Raw genomic sequence first — 16,811 nt, forward strand, 5'->3', positions numbered from 1 at the left:
ACCACAGTCTGCAATACTAAACTGCGACAACATCAACTCGCACTTGTCGGTGGTGCTTGGGCACACACACATCTTTCTTTGCGCATTTAATTTCTTGAATACAGAGTTGGACAATGCGGTTTAAGAAATAACATGCATAAGCATGGCCGATCCACATTAAAAAAGCAGCCAAAGAGTGCCCGGGAAGCTTCCGCCATACTTTTCTTAGCCAACGCTGCTTCTCGGCAGGGTTGGACGGACCCAACAGAGAACTGGAGAGTCCTCCGGCGGGCTCCGGTTTCTCCTTTGGGAGAGTACATAGTGCTGAGGTGAGGCCATGATGATGATAGAGGCCACCATCTGCTTAGTTTTCTGCTACTTGGAATGCAAGTGCAAGTATGCAGCCAGTCACTCACCCACCCACAGGCCGCAACACTAAACTGCCAGATTTCTGGGCAGCTGCTTGAACTTGAAATATGGCTTTTTAAGCTCGTGGAGGCGGAAGCTTTTCACAACCTCATGCCAGCGGCGGCTGGGTGTCCATACTTGTTCCTCAGCCGCCACTATATTTCCCGGTATCGCCTCCACCTTCCACAAACACGGGTCCCACAACATTACCCGTGCCCTCCCCAGTGCACTTACTTGGAAGGACCGCCTAACCACAAACACGTGGACAGGTGAATGTGGCCAGGGACGGTACGGAGCCAGTCCACAACTTTTTTTTGCTGAGAGTTGTATTTAGCTTGGTGAAAGTACTGGCATAGAGGGAAACCGTATCTTCTCCGGCTGTCATTTCTCTGTCATCAGTTTCCACCCATTGTTACACACAACCTTGCCTGGCTGTATGTTCAGCGGTGAGAGCCACAGATCAGGCTGCTGTGTTTCAGCCTTCAACAACTCTGCAGCGCTGGGCAGTTTGTCAATTAAGCATTAAGCATGTTATCTTCAGCACAGCCTGTTGCCGCTTGGCCAAGGCAGTGCTGCAGTGCTGTCAGCTTGTGACTGATGTGGTCATTTCGGACATGGAGGAGGAGGTGCATGAGCTGAACAATGTGATTACATTGAGGTTAAATTGGTGGCGCTATTTTTTAAACTAAATAGTGATGAGCGAACGTGCTTGCCACTACTCGGTACTCGCCCGAGCATCATGGTGCTCGACAAGCTCGGGGAGCATTTCTGGGTTGCTCGGGCGGGAACTCGCGTCCCCTCCCTGCATGTTTGGCGCTCTTTAGAGAGCCAATGAACATGCAGGGATTGCCTACCATGCACTGTAATGCCGTAGCCATGTTCGTTGTGGCATTAAAGTGATTGGCTGGCCACACAGCGTCATCAGGTGTATATCAGACCTGGCGCCGCCATGCTCTTCACAGTCACTCTGAATCAGACAGTGTAGGGAGTGCTGCTGCTGAGCTAGGGAGAGATTTGCTTGTTTATTAGGTAGTGTAGGGAGAAAAACCATACATTACACATATCCATCTTAACAAACAGTCCTTTTAAGGACTAACTAATCCATCTGTAGAGATATCAGGCAGGCAGTGTATATAGGCAGGCAGGCAGTGTATATAGCAGACTGCAGTGCACATAGCACAAGAAGCTCCATTCCAGTTCTGTCGGCTGCTGCTGTTAGATATTTCTGGAAATAGGCCCATGTCTCAGGAGCCAGGAATAATTTTTTTTGTATCTTAATCCTCATTATTTGCTTAAAAAGCAATCCAGAGAACACGGTTTTTCTGCGCCATTTGCTTGTTGGCACTGCAGAATACAACCAGGTCCTTTCCATATTACAGCACTAAAAATCCATCTAATCAAAACTGTGTTTTCTCCGTCACATAGATCACATATACGTTGTCAGAAAATACTGCCATTTCTGGCCTCCATTAAAAAAAATTTTCAGTGTGTCAGCAAAGTTTTTGACACTGGTTTGCTGTTCAAAACAGTTACCTACAGGCCAGATATTTAAAACTGTGTTTTCTCTGTCACACGGCTCACATATACGTTGTCAGAAAATACTGCCATTTCTGGCCTCCATTAAAAATTTCTTTCAGTGTGTCAGTGAAGCAATTCACAGCAGTTTGCTGGTCAAACTACTTACCTACAGGCAAGGTATTTAAAACTCTGTTTTCTCTGTCACACAGATCACATATACAGTACAGACCAAAAGTTTGGACACACCTTCTCATTTAAAGATTTTTCTGTATTTTCTTGACTATGTAAATTGTACATTCACACTGAAGGCATCAAAACTATGAATTAACACACGTGAAATTATATACTTAACAAAAAAGTGTGAAACAACTGAAAATATGTCTTATATTCTAGGTTATTCAAAGTAGCCACCTTTTGCTTTGATGACTGCTTTGTACACTCTTGGCATTCTCTTGATGAGCTTCAAGAGGTAGTCACCGGAAATGGTTTTCACTTCACAGGTGTGCCCTGTCAGGTTTAATAAGTGGGACTTCTTGCCTTATAAATGGGTTTGGGACCATCAGTTGTGTTGTGCAGAAGTCTGGTGGATACAGAGCTGATAGTCCTACTGAATAGACTGTTAGAATTTGTATTATGGCAAGAAAAAAGCAGCTAAGTAAAGAAAAACAAGTGGCCATAATTACTTTAAGAAATGAAGGTCGGTCAGTGCGAAAAATTGGGAAAACTTTGAAAGTGTCCCCAAGTGCAGTTGCAAAAATCATCAAGCGCTACAAAGAAACTGGCTCACATGAGGACCGCCCCAGGTAAGGAAGACCAAGAGTCACGTGTGCTTCTGAGGATAAGTTTATCCGATTCACCAGCCTCAGAAATCGCAGGTTAACAGCAGCTCAGATTAGAGACCAGGTCAATGCCACATAGAGTTCTAGCAGCAGACACATCTCTTCAACAACTGTTAAGAGGAGACTTTGTGCAGCAGGCCTTCATGGTAAAATAGCTGCTGGGAAACACTGCTAAGGACAGGCAACAAGCAGAAGAGACTTGTTTGGGCTAAAGAACACAAGGAATGGACATTAGACCAGTGGAAATCTGTGCTTTGGTCTGATGAGTCCAAATTTGAAATCTTTGGTTCCAACCACCGTGTCTTTGTGCGATACAGAAAAGGTGAACGGATGGACTCTACATGCCTGGTTCCCACCGTGATGCATGGAGGAGGAGGTGTGATGGTGTGGGTTGCTTTGCTGGTGACACTGTTGGGGATTTAGTCAAAATTTAAGACATACTGAACCAGCATGGCTACCACAGCATCTTGCAGCGGCATGCTATTCCATCCGGTTTGTGTTTAGTTGGACCATCATTTCTTTTTTAGCAGGACATTGACCCCAAACACACCTCCAGGCTGTGTAAGGGCTATTTGACCAAGAATGAGAGTGATGGGGTGCTACACCAGATGACCTGGCCTCCACAGTCACCAGACTTGAACCCAATCGAGATGGTTTGGGGTGAGCTGGACCGCAGAGTGAAGGCAAAAGGGCCAACAAGTGCTAAGCATCTCTGGGAACTCCTTCAAGATTGTTGGAAGACCTTTTCCTGTGACTACCTCTTGAAGCTCATCAAGAGAATGCCAAGAGTGTGCAAAGCAGTCATCAAAGCAAAAGGTGGCTACTTTTTAAGAGCCTAGAATATAAGACATATTTTCAGTTGTTTCACACTTTCTTGTTAAGTATATAATTCCACATGTGTTAATTCATAGTTTTGATGCCTTCAGTGTGAATGTACAATTCTCATAGTCATGAAAATACAAAAAAATCAATAAATGAGAAGGTGTGTCCAAACTTTTGGTCTGTACTGTATGTACCATCCTCCAAAACTTTGAGGACTCCACCAAGATGGTGAGTGGCGATGACGACATAATTAGCGTCACCATCCCGCTTCTCTGTCTTCTGAAACGCTTTCTGCTCACAATAAAAGAGGATGCATTGCAGGCGGAGCACGATGAGATGGAGCAAGGAACCATACAAGGTGATTACACACAGCTAATCCTCATCTCATCCCAACGTGGTTTGGGTGACAATGAGGAAGAGGAGGATGAGGAAGGACAGGAGCTAGTTTCATGCACTATAGACGGTACTACCTGCAGAGCTGTCATACCGTCTGTTCAGCGTGGATGGCCAGAGTACAGAAAGGAGGAGGAGGAGGAGAGCATGGTCAGTCATTCTCTTGGTGAGGACACAGAAGTCTTGCCTGTTAGTAGTCTGGCACGCATGGCCGAGTTTATGTTACGCTGCCTTTCCTATAACCCTCGCGTTCTCAAAATTTTGGGTGACAGTCATTACTGGTTGGTGACACTTCTAGACCCACGCTACAAGGAGAACTTTATATTTCTTATTCCTGAGGCAGACAAGTCTACAAAAATGGGGCTGTAGCAGAAGGCCCTTGTTGCGAAACTATTAAAAAATTCCCATCTATAAACGCTGGCAGCAGAGGGCACACTTCGTTCAACAACCAAGGAGTACAGGCGAGAGAGACACAATTTCAATCCAGCAGAGGCAAGGGAACACTGTGAAAGTTCTGGGAGAGTTTTCTCAGACCCTTCCATCGGACAGGCCCTGAGGCGCGGGGTACTCTCGAAAGGTTTGGGATGATGCTGAGGGAGTACCTTGCCGACCGTACCAACGTCCTCCTTGATTCCGCTGTGCCTTATAATTATTGGGTATCCAAGCTGGATACGTGGAATGAACTGGTTCTCTATGCCTTGGATGTCCTCACTTGCCCTGCCGCCAGCGTTTTATCAGAGCGGGTTTTTAGTGCCGCTGGTGGAATTATAACTGATAAGCGCATCCGCCTGTCAACTGAAAATGCTAACAGGCTGACTCTTATAAAAATGAACAAGGGCTGGATTGGGCCAGACTTCTCAACACCACCGAATGATAGCAGCGTAACATAAACTCCAATCCAGTGTCTTTTCTTGGGAGGTGTATTCCCATGCACCTTTTCGCAACCACACATGGGTATACGCTTCCTGATTTTGGCTATTTGCTCTTGCCCTCCTCCTTCTCCTCCTCCCTCTCCTCATCCTTCACTACCATATCACCAGGGTGACCGTGGTCCGTGATGCAACACCCACCTAATTTTTTTAAAGGGTGTTTATGATGCCCATAAAAATTTTTTTTTAGACAGTATGTTCATGTATACCCCCCTGGGGTAAATGTTTGTCAGCCCATACACTTAGTGCATGGGCATTACAAGTATAGGGGGTCCACTCCTTTCTAATGGGAACATTTATTTATGAGGCCCTCCTCCACGTCTCTTCCAAGGGGCATTAAAGTGCCTTCAAATTTTTGGCAGCCCGTGCATTCACTGCATAGGTCAACACTATGGTAGACTCTCTCCTTTCTAATGGGAATTTGTCATTACTGTGGCCCTGCTCTATGTTTCTTTAAATTCTTAGTGGGGTTTTCACCTAAAATTGTCACCCGTTGGACTCACTGCATGCCCTATAACTGTATAGCAAACTCTCTCTTTCTAATGGGAACAAGTCGTACCTTGTTACTGTGGCCCTGCTCTGTGTATCTTTAAATTCTTAGTGGTGTTTTTCCTAAAATTGTCAGCCGTTGGACTCACTGCATACCCTATAACTGTATAGCAGACCTTCTCTTTTCTAATGTGAACATGTCGTACCTTGTTACTGTGGCCCTGCTCCGTGTGTCTTTAAATTCTTAGTGGGGTTTTTCCTAAAATTGTCAGCCGTTGGACTCACTGCAAACCCTATAACTGTATAGCAGAACCTCTCCTTTCTAATGGGAACATGTTGTACCTTGTTATTGTGGCCCTGCTTTGTTTGTCTTTAAATTCTTAGTGGGGTTTTTCCTAAAATTGTCAGCCGTTGGACTCACTGCATACCCTATAACTGTATGGCAGACTGTCTCCTTTCTAATGGGAACATGTCGGACTTGTTACTGTGGCCCTGCTCCATGTGTGTTTAAATTCTTAGTGGGGTTTTTCCTAAAATTGTCAGCCGTTGGGCTAACTGCATACCCTATAACTGTATAGCAGACCCTCTCCTTTCTAATGGGAACTTGTCGTACCTTGTTACTGTGGCCCTGTACTGTGTGTCTTTATATTCTTAGTGGGGTTTTTCCTAAAATTGTCAGCCGTTGGACTCACTGCATAACCTATAACTGTATAGCAGACCCTCTCCTTTCTAATGGGAACATGTCGCACCTTGTTACTGTGGCCCTGCTCTATGTGTCTTTAAATTTTTAGTGGTGTTTCTACTAAAATTGGTCAGCCGTTGGACTCACTGCATACCCTATAACTGTATAGCAGACTCTCTCCTTCCTAATGGGAAGATGTTGTACTCGTTACTGTGGCCCTGCTCTGTGTGTCTTTAAATTCTTAGTGTGGTTTTTCCTAAAATTGTCAGCCATTGGACTCACTGCATACCTTATAACAGTATAGCAGACCCTCTCCTTTCTAATGGGAACATGTCGCACCTTGTTACTGTGGCCCTGCTCTATACGTTTTTAAATTCTTAGTGGGGTTTTTCCCAAATTTTGGCAGCCCTTGCAGTCACAGCATGGGCATTACCACTATATGAGACCCGTTCCTTTATAATGGGAACATTTTTTTTACTGAGACCCTCCTCTATGTCTCTTCAAAGGGGTATTGGGTTGCGTCCAAATTTTTGTCAGCCCTTGCAGTCACTGGATATGCAATAACAGTCTAGTAGACCCACTTGTTATTAATGGGAACAACAAAGCATAGTCGGTGATGGTTCTCTAACAATAGCTAGGGCCGACTGCTGGTCTTTTAAGAATAGTAAGGGCCGTCTGATGTCCCTATAAAAATAGGCTTTATGACTTTACTTTCAGAGTCCCTCCATCATAAATAAAACAGGATGTGTCTGATGATGTGTCACACACCACATTGCCAGATAAGTTTGTAAAATGTTAAAATGACATTTCCCGGTGAATGCATTTGTCTTTAAAAAAAAAACGTAAAAAAACCACAACAATAGGATCTTTCTTTAGTATAAAAAACAGCGTCACCAATTTAACAACAATGTAATCAAATTGTTCAGCTCATGCACCTCCTCCTCCATCTCCGAAATGACCACATCAGTCACAAGCTGACAGCACTGCAGCACTGCCTTGGCCAAGCGGCAACAGGCTGTGCTGAAGATAACATGCTTAATGCTTAATTGACAAACCGCCCAGCGCTGCAGAGTTGTTGAAAGCTGTAACACAGCAGCCTGATCTGTGGCTCTCTACGCTGAACATACAGCCAGGCATGGTAATGTGTGGCAATGGGAGGAACCTGGTGACAGAGAAATGACAGCCGGGGTAGATATGGTTTCCCTCTATGCCAGTCCTTTCACTGAGCTAAAGAATATGGCTGTGGTGAAATACAACTCCCACTGAGAAGCTATTTCAGATTGAAAAACATTGTGCCCACAAGAGGATTTGATTCTGAGGGCTAAACTTTCTCCCCCCGCTCAAGAGCCCCATAGCAGCTGCAAAGTTAGCGCTATCATGAACTCTCCTGAGGTAGAAGCCAAGGCACACCAGAGGATTCTCTGGTGGGACCGTCCAACCCTGCAAAGAAGCAGTCCTGGCTAAGAAAAGTGTGTGGAAAGGTTCCCGGACACTCTATGGCTGCTCTTTTACTGAGGAGGAAACACACACAAACACGGGGAGAACATACAAAGTCCTTGCAGATGTTGTCCTTGCTGGGACTTGAACCCAGGATCCCAGTGCTGAAACCACTGATCCAATGTGCAGCCGTTCACCCTCTAATATCTAACAGGCTGGAGAAACTTGCACCTACTGCCACTCTATCTTCAGCTCCTTTGTGAGAAAATGTATTTGTGCAGCCACTCAGTCTACCAAATAAAATTCCTGAGAAGGAAATTGCGGATGGCTTCGCTACTGGTACTGGGGACAGTGCTAATACCAAGGCGTCGTATCATAGTTTGCTGGAAATATTCCAGGCTTGTAGGAGGCAAGCAAATTCACTCAGAAAAGTACCAGCAGTAATGTTCAGGGACCCGCTCTTGTAGAAGACGGAGACAACACAGGGAGAAATAGTGATAGCTGGGGACCGAATATGGACGCGAGGAATGAGGAATGTGGTTGTGAAAAGCTTCCATCTCCATGAGCCTAAAAGGCCACATTTCAAGTGAAAGCAGATTTACAGATTTTCCTGTGAGAAATGACACGCAGGGTAGATAGGGTTTCCCTCTATGCCAGTCCTTTCACAGAGCTAAATAAAACTGTCAGCAAAAAAAATTGTGGACTGGCTCTGTACTGTCCCTGGCCACATTCACCTGTCCAAGTATTTGTGGTTAGGCGGTCCTTCCAGTAAGTACACTGGGGAGGGCACAGGTAATGTTGTGTTACCCGTTCTTGTGGAAGGCGGAGGCGATACCGGGAAATATAGTAGCGGCTGGGGAACGAGTATGGAAACCCAGCCGCCGCCGCCATGAGGTTATGAATAGCTTCCACCTCCACGAGCTTAAAAGGCCATATTTCAAGTGCAAAAAGCTACTCAGAAATCTGGCAGTTTAGTGTTGCGGCCTGTGGGTGGGTGAGTGGCTGGTTGCATACTTGCACTTGCATTCCAAGTAACAGAAAACTAAGCAGATGGTGGCCTGTATCATCATCATGGCCTCACCTTGGCACTATGAACTCTCCTGAAGGAGAAGCCACGGCCTGCCGGAGGAGTCTCCAGTTCTCTGTTGGGCCCATCCAACCCTGCCGAAAAGCAGCCCTGGCTAAGAAAAGTGTGGGGTGTAACATCCCTGGTGGCATGCTTGCATGACTTACCACCTCCCACCATGCAAGACCACAATCTTACCTATCAGGCCAGGCTGCACACTTTGCTTCAGTACCTGCTGTTTGTATGTCTCTTGTCTGCTGGCTTAGGGCGACGGCGCTGTTACTTCCTGATTCTTAAAGCTACAGTGTGCACAGTCGTAATGCATCCCCAGCCTATTACTGAGTTGCCAGGTCCTGTCCTGTATCTTGTCTGTTCCGCCACCCTGGGGGCTGTATACCCAGGCCTATTGCCTGTATCTGTGACTTCTAGTCTGTTTCCGCCACCCTGGGGGCTGAGTTCCCAGGCTCGTTCCTGTATCTTGTTCCTGGTTCAGTTCCTGTCTGAACAGTGTCCTAGCCTGTTACCTGTTTGTCTCTATGTCTGAACCTTCCCTTTTCCTGCAGTGTCTGAACCTGCACCTAACTCCAACTCGTTGTCTCTGTACTTCTGTTTGTGAGTTTTGTGTCCACTCGCTACTTCATTGTAAGTACATTGTATGTATCTGGTTCTATTTGTCCCTTTTCCCTTCATCTGTATCTACCTCCTGTGTTCTAACTATCTTCCTGTATTTTCCAGTCTGTTCCATGTGAACAGAGCCCTGTCCTGTCTGCCTGCAACTTCTGCTCTGCTTGTTCACTGCAACTGCGGTTCTGCTCTGCTCTGCTTGTTCACTGCACCTGCGGTTCCGCTCTTCTCTGCTTGTTCACCACACTTGCGATTCCGCTCTGCTCTGCTTGTTCACCGCACCTGCGGTTCCGCTCTGCCCTGCTTGTTCACCGCACCTGCGGTTCCGCTCTGCTCTGCTTGTTCACCGCACCTGCGTTTCTGCTCTGCTCTGCTTGTTCACCGCACCTGCGGTTCAGCTCTGCTCTACTTGCTCACCGCACCTGCTGTTCCGTTCTGCCCTACTTGTTCACCGCACCTGCGGTTCCGCTCTGTGCTGTTTGTTCACCGCACCTGCGATTCCGTTCTGCTCTGCTTGTTCACCGCATCTGCGGTTCCGCTCTGCTCTGCTTGTTCACCGCACCTGCGGTTCCGCTCTGCTCTGCTTGCTCACTACACCTGTGGTTCCGCTCTTCTCTGCTTGTTCACTGCACCTGCGGTTCCGCTCTGCTCTGCTTGTTCACCGCACCTGCTTTTCCGCTCTGCTCTGCTTGTTCACCGCACCTGCTGTTCCGCTCTGCTCTGCTTGTTCACCGCACCTGCAGTTTTGCTCTGCTCTGCTTGTTCGCCGCAACTGCGGTTTTGCTTCGCCCTGCTTGTTCACCGCATTGGCGGTTTCGCTCTGCTCTGCTTGTTCACCACATCTGCGGTTTCGCTCTGCTCTGCTGTCCACCGCACCTGTGGCTCCGTTCCTGTGTCCCAGTCTGTACTGGTCCCTATCCTGCCTGCGTTCCTACCTGCCAGTACCCTTCTGTCTGCATGCCCGCTGTGCCTGCCAGTGCCCACCTGTCTGCAGGCCAGCCGTGCCTGCCAGTGCCCACCTGTCTGCATACTAGCCGTGCCTGCCAATAACCACCTGTCTTCATACCAGCCGGGCCTGCCAGTACCCACCTATCTGTACGCCAGCCTAACCTGCCTGTTCCTGCATTCCATGGTGTAGGTCAACAGCTGTGACCGGGGTCTGACATGGAGTAGCACCAGGTCCCTCTGTTCTGTCCCTCCCTGGTTCATGGAGTCGACTGAGCCGCCGTGTGACCTTGGTCAAACCGAGTTGATACTTAGTTGCGCCCCTCCAGGCACTCCTCGGTTTATAGTCCAGTGTGATCACTAACCACTTTCACGCCAGTCAGTCCGGGCGTGAGCGTAACATGGAGGAAGGTTCCCGGACATTTTATGGCTGCTTTTTTAATGTGAATAGGCCATGCTTATGCATGTTATTTCTCAAACCGCATTACAGATCAGGCCATTGTCAGACTTTGTACTCAAGAAATTAAATGCGCAAAGAAAGATGTGTGTGTGTCAAAGCACCACCGACAAGGGCGAGTTGATGTTGGACGGGCTGCCATTGCTTCTGCAACAAGCTGCATTACAGGACTTCCTGTGAGAAATGACATGCAGGGTAGATAGGGTTTCCCACTATGCCAGTCCTTTTTCCGAGCTAATTACAAATGTCAGCAAAAAAAGTTGTAGACTGGCTCCGTACCGTCCCTGGCCACATTCACTTGTCCACGTGTTTGTGGTTAGGCGGTCCTTCCCAGTAAGTGCACTGGGGAGGGCACGGGTAATGTTGTGGGACCCGTGCTTGTGGAAGGCGGAGGCGATACCGGGAAATATAGTGGCGGCTGTGGAACAAGTATGGACACCCGGCCGCCGTCGGCATGAGGTTGTGAAAAGCTTCCGCCTCCACGAGCTTAAAAGGCCATATTTCAAGTGCAAAAAGCTGCCCAGAAATCAGGCAGTTTAGTGTTGCAGCCTGTAGGTGGGTGGGTGGGTGGCTGGCTGCATACTTGCACTTGCATTCCAAGTAACAGAAAACTAACCCTTTCTTTCCTTGTAGGTTAATTCTACATGAAGGAAAACAACTAAGAATAATGTAGAATGTATTGGGGGAGATGATGGAGACAATAACGGCATAGAGGTTTAGCCCAATCAAATGGAATAGCAGGAATTAATATTTTTTTTAAGACGTTCTGAGTTACGGAAATATTGACTATGTTAAGTTTTTTTATATTTTGTCAGATATTTATGTTTCACTACTTCCATGCTCTTCACCTTCTTTTTTACTTCTCCCACACTTTCTCCTTCATCATCCTCAGCATCAGCATCTTTTTCATCAACTTCTTCTTCACCTTCTTCATCTTCTTCTTCTTCACCTTCTTCGTATTATTCTTTTTTTTTACATTCTTCATATTCTTCTTATTCAACTATTATTCTTCTTCATATTCTACTTCTTCATTTTCTTCATATTCTTCTTCTTCATCATATTCTTATTTGTGACTGGCATTCCTGTAGTTGTTATCTATAAAAGTTTAAACATTACACCTTTCGTTCTGCCCGTCACAAAAGATTTACAACAGGATTTGTCTGCGTTCAGTTTGGCCTGCAGCAGCAGGTCTTTTCCAGGGGCACCACGAGGAGGAACGGACTCACCTCCATACACTGCTTAGTCATCTTCTGCTTATAATTTAGATAATATCTTTTGCTCTGATTTTTAGTCTTATGCTTAATGTTCTTCTGCTTTTTGTTCTGCAGCTTCTTGTACTTCTGCTACTTGGTTTTCTGTCTCTAGTTCTTCTGTATCTTGGTGGTTGTCTTCTTGTTCTTTGTCCTCTTGGTCATCTTCTTCAGGGTCATCATCTTGGTCTTCTTCGGGGTGGTCTTCAGGGTTGTTGTCTTCAGGGTCCTCGTCTTCGGGGTCCGCGTCTTCTTCGGGGTGATCTTCAGGGTCATCGTCTTCAGGGTCGTCGTTTTCGGGGTCCTCATCTTCTTCGGGGTGGTCTTCAGGGTCGTCGTCTACAGGGTCCTCGTCTTCGGGGTCCTCGTCTTCTTCGGGGAGGTCTTCAGGGTCCTCGTCTTCGGGGTCCTCATCTACTTTGGGGTGGTCTTCAGGGTCCTCGTCTTCAGGGTCCTCGTCTTCGGGGTCCTCGTCTTCTTCGGGGTGGTCTTCAGGGTCCTCGTCTTCAGGGTCCTCATCAGGGAGATCCAGAGTGATTACCAAGAACCATTTCAAAAAGCTTGAACTTGGAAATGTAGCAGAAGGTACAAGAAGGCTGAGGACCTGCCGAAAACCAGCTGATGGTACTGGAACCAGGATGGGTAGCAGAAGGTACAAGAGCCAATGGAACTACCGAGGACCAGCTGACGGTACTGGAACTCAGTTACTAAGCAGGAGGTACCTGTGCCAGAAAGCACTACCAAGGACCAGCAGACGTTGGTGGAATTTGGGTACCGAGAAGGAGGCACCTAAGCCAAAGGCACTGCCGAGAACCAGCTGATGGTACTGGAACCCGGATGGGTAGCAGAAGGTACCCATGAAAAAAAAAGTTGCAAGGCCGCGAGCCGGCCGCAGTTACCAAAACACACAGTCCTACAGGGGGTGCTTGCATTATTGGCACTATGGAACCAGCCTTCATTGCCAGATCCCACATCCCACATAGGAGTCACCAAAACTGCAGGCACCATAGAGTCGGCTAACCCAACCACAACACGACAGGACAGCGCATTGGAGGCAAAGTGATGTTGACACTACCCGGAAACAGCTCTGCGTGCTGGAACCAAGCTGGGCAGGAGGGAGTACCCGTGCCACAGACACTGCTGGGAAACAGCTGGTGGTGCTGGAACCCAGGGTAAATACTAAAAACAGAGTGGAGCCAGAGGCCTAATTGGAGCAAGTTTAAAATCAGTTGTAGTGTGAATGTGGACAGAGCAGGAGAAATTGCCGTACACACAGCAGGGGAACAACTGACGTTACTGAACCCCAATAACAAGGAAGCAAGTGTTGACTGTGCAGACGGCACTTCTGAGCGCCAACTGGCGGTGTTGGAGCTCAGGGATAATACTGAAAACAGAGGAGCCAGAGGTGTAATTGGAGCAACTTTCAAATCTGTAGTAGTGTGAATGTGGACAGAGCAGGAGAAATTGCCGGACACACAGCAGGGGAACAGCTGACGTTACTGAACCCCAATAACACTGGAGCAAGCGTTGACTGTGCAGACGGCACTTCTGAGCAGCAACTAGCGGTGTTGGAGCCCAGGGTAAATACTAAAAACAGAGGAGCCAGAGGTATAATTGGAGTAAGTTTTAAATTAGTAGTACAGTGGATGTGGACAGAGCAGGAGAAATTGCCGGACACACAGCAGGGGAACAACTGACGTTACTGAACCCCAATAACACGGCAGCAAGTGTTTACTGTGCAGACGGCACTTTTGAGCGCCAACTGGCGGTATTGGAGCTCAGGGATAATACTAAAAACAGAGGAGCCAGAGGTGTAATTGGAGCAACTTTAAAATCTGTAGTAGTGTGAATGTGGACAGAGCAGGAGAAATTGCCAGACCAACAGCAGGGGAACAGCTGACGTTACTGAACCCCAGTAACAGTGAAGCAAGCGTTGACTGTGCAGACGGCACTTCTGAGCAGCAACTAGCGGTGTTGGAGCTCAGGGATTACAGTTCAGGTGGTAGAAACATGAACACAACAGGTGACCTGGATACTGTTGCCAACCAATTATTTATTCTGAAAGAGGACTGGCAAATTCATGCGAGATACAGTCCTTGTTCATTTTCAGAAAAGTAAGCCAGTCAACGTTATCGGAGGATAGGCGCATGCAACGGTCTGTTAGTACACCACCTGTGGCACTAAAGACTAGAGATGAGCGGTGTTCGACTAGAACTGCTCTCCAATCTCAAATTCGAGCTGTTTTGGGCGGTGTTCGAGTTGTTCGACGAACCTGAATTTGAAAGAAATTCGGCTGTTCGAGGTTATGTTCGATAACTGTTCGTGCACCAAAAGCATGTCCTGCATGTCTGGCGCTATTTAGAGCACCAATCATGCAGGGATTGTCTGCCACTCACTGTAATGCCACTGCCATGGTGGTTGTGGCATTACAGTGATTGCCCAAATCGATGGGAACAGTGCTCACAGTGAAACATGAAAAGCCGGCAATTCATCAGCGGCATACACCAGTACCCGACAATTTAGAGCAGAAAGAATAGAGAATCACACAGAGATTAGATAGATAGAAACATGTCAGTCACATATATAAGAAGTACAGTGATAGTGTTGATTACTGTACTTGTCATTTAATGTTAAAATAAAGGATTTATTTTAAAAAAAATTGGCGTGGGGTTCCCCATAATTTTAGGCTCTAGCGGAGGTTAAGCAGACGGCTGGGGCAGATGTTTGAAGCCTGGGAAGGCTATAAGACACCCCCATTACTAACCCCATAGTCAAAGTTATGGTAAATACTTTACTAGAAATTCATGGTGTTCATGTCTAATATTGGTGTGACCCCATGAATTTCGGGCTTAGGGCCAGCTGATAATGCCAAGCTCGCCCTAACCCCTTTATTACCCAGTGAGCCACCGCACCAGGGCCCTGGATGAGTTGGGTGCAGCGCCATTTTCCGGGGTGGCTGCGGACTGCAATTTGCAGCGGGTGGGGACCAGAAAGCTTGGGCCTCCCTCCGCTGTGGATTCCAGCCCCCAGCTGCCTAGTTGTACCTGGCTGGACACAAAAATAGGGTGAAGCCCCACGTATTTTTTTTTTTTTAATTATTTCATGAAATTCATGAAATAATTAAGAAAAAAAGGGCTTCCCTATATTGTTGTGTCCGGCCAGGTACAAATAGGCAACTGGTGGTTGGGGGCAGCCCGTTCCTGCTTGCTGTACCTGGCTGGACACAAATATAGTGCGAAGCCCCACATCAATTTTTTTTGCATGAGGTGAGCTGAGTTCATTGGACATGACCTTGGCTCATCTGGATGCCGTCACAGCCAGACACTGAGGAGCGCAAGCATGCCTGCGCTTCTCAGTGTCTGCGGGATGACAGGCTGGATGGCAGCTTTCTGCTGTGGTCAAGCCTGTCATTTCGATGTAGCAGAGCTGGCACTGTCCTGGGAACCATCGAAAGGTAAGGATGATGTTGCTTTATTATTTTTCTTTTATTGCAGGAGATCGTTGGCTTCAGCTGGAATGGGCGTGATGGTAAGTATGGTTTAATTTAGAACAATAAAGAATTGTGTGTTTATTTCAATTAAAGGACTTAGTGTTGAGCGAACATGCTCGACACTGCTCGGTACTCGCCCGAGCATCACGCTACTCGGGATGTTCGGCGAGCACCGAGCATTTCCGGCTTACTCGGGCGGGAGCTCGGGTCTCCGCCCTGCATGTTTGGCGCTCTTTACAGAGCCAATGAACATGCAGAGATTGCCAGCCAGTCACTGTAATGCCGCAGCCATGTTGTTTGTGGGCATTACAGTGATTGGCTGGCCACACAGCGTCACCTCGAGTATTTAAAACCAGGCGCCGCCATCTTGGACACAGTCGCTCCGGATCAGACAGTGTAGGGACAGCGCTGCTGATTTAGGGAGAGATATATCCTGCAAAATAGTTAGTGTAGGGTCTTTAAAGGCTGCCAGATCAAACAAACAGTCCTTCTCAGGACTAATATCCATCCCAGGTATATCAGGCAGGCAGGTAGGCTGTATAGGAGACGCAGTGGTAATACCAGAAAACGCTGCATTACAGTCCTGTGTGCTGCTCCTGTTGCTAAAATTGCTGGACTTAGCTCAAGGTCCCGGGGGCCAGGAAAAATACTTTTTTTTTATCTAAATCCTCTTTTTTTTTTCCTCCTTCACAATGTACAAATACCCATCTTATTAACCTTTTGGTGTCCCCCCCCCCCAAAAAAAAAAAGTGTGCCTCTGATTTTTCAGACACAAATATATCTGTTGAAAATAGTCTGGTGTAGGCCAGAGAAATAGAAGTGTGGTTTTGCAGTTCTATGGGCCATTTGTATCTATAAAAAAACAGTTTGAGTGTGTCGCTCACTGTTCAGCCGCAAATATATATATTTAAAAAAGTCTGGTATACACCAGTAAATTATTACTGTGGTTTTGCTGTTCCACGGTAAAACATCTCTATTATCCTGTTTTTGGCATTTTTTGCTGTATAAAAATAATAATAGTGTCTCCCTGATTTTTCAGACACAAATATATCTGTTGAAAATAGTCTGGTGTAGGCCAGAGAGACAGAAGTGTGCTTTTGCTGTTCCACGGTAAAAAATCTCTATGATCCTGCTTTTTGCATTTTTTGCTGTAAAAAAAAAAGTAATAGTGTCTCAATGATTTTTCAGACACAAATATATCTGTTGAAAATAGTCTGTTGTAGGCCCGAGAAATACAAGTGTGGTTTTGCAGTTCCACGGTACAAACCTCTGTATTATCCACTTTTGGGCCATTTGTATCTAAAAAAAACAGTTTGAGTGTGTCCCTCACTGTTCAGCCGCAAATATATATATATTTTAAAAAGCCTGGTATACACCAGTAAATTATAACTGTGGTTTTGCTGTTCCACAGTAAAAAATCTCTATTATCCTGCTTTTGGCATTTTTGCCGTAAAAAATAAATAGTGTCTCCTGATTGTTCAGA

The sequence above is a fragment of the Phyllobates terribilis genome, unplaced genomic scaffold (genome assembly GCF_046119375.1).
Source record: "Phyllobates terribilis strain yellow unplaced genomic scaffold, ASM4611937v1 Scaffold_1__5_contigs__length_1240528914, whole genome shotgun sequence".
Classification (NCBI taxonomy): Eukaryota; Metazoa; Chordata; class Amphibia; order Anura; family Dendrobatidae; genus Phyllobates; species Phyllobates terribilis.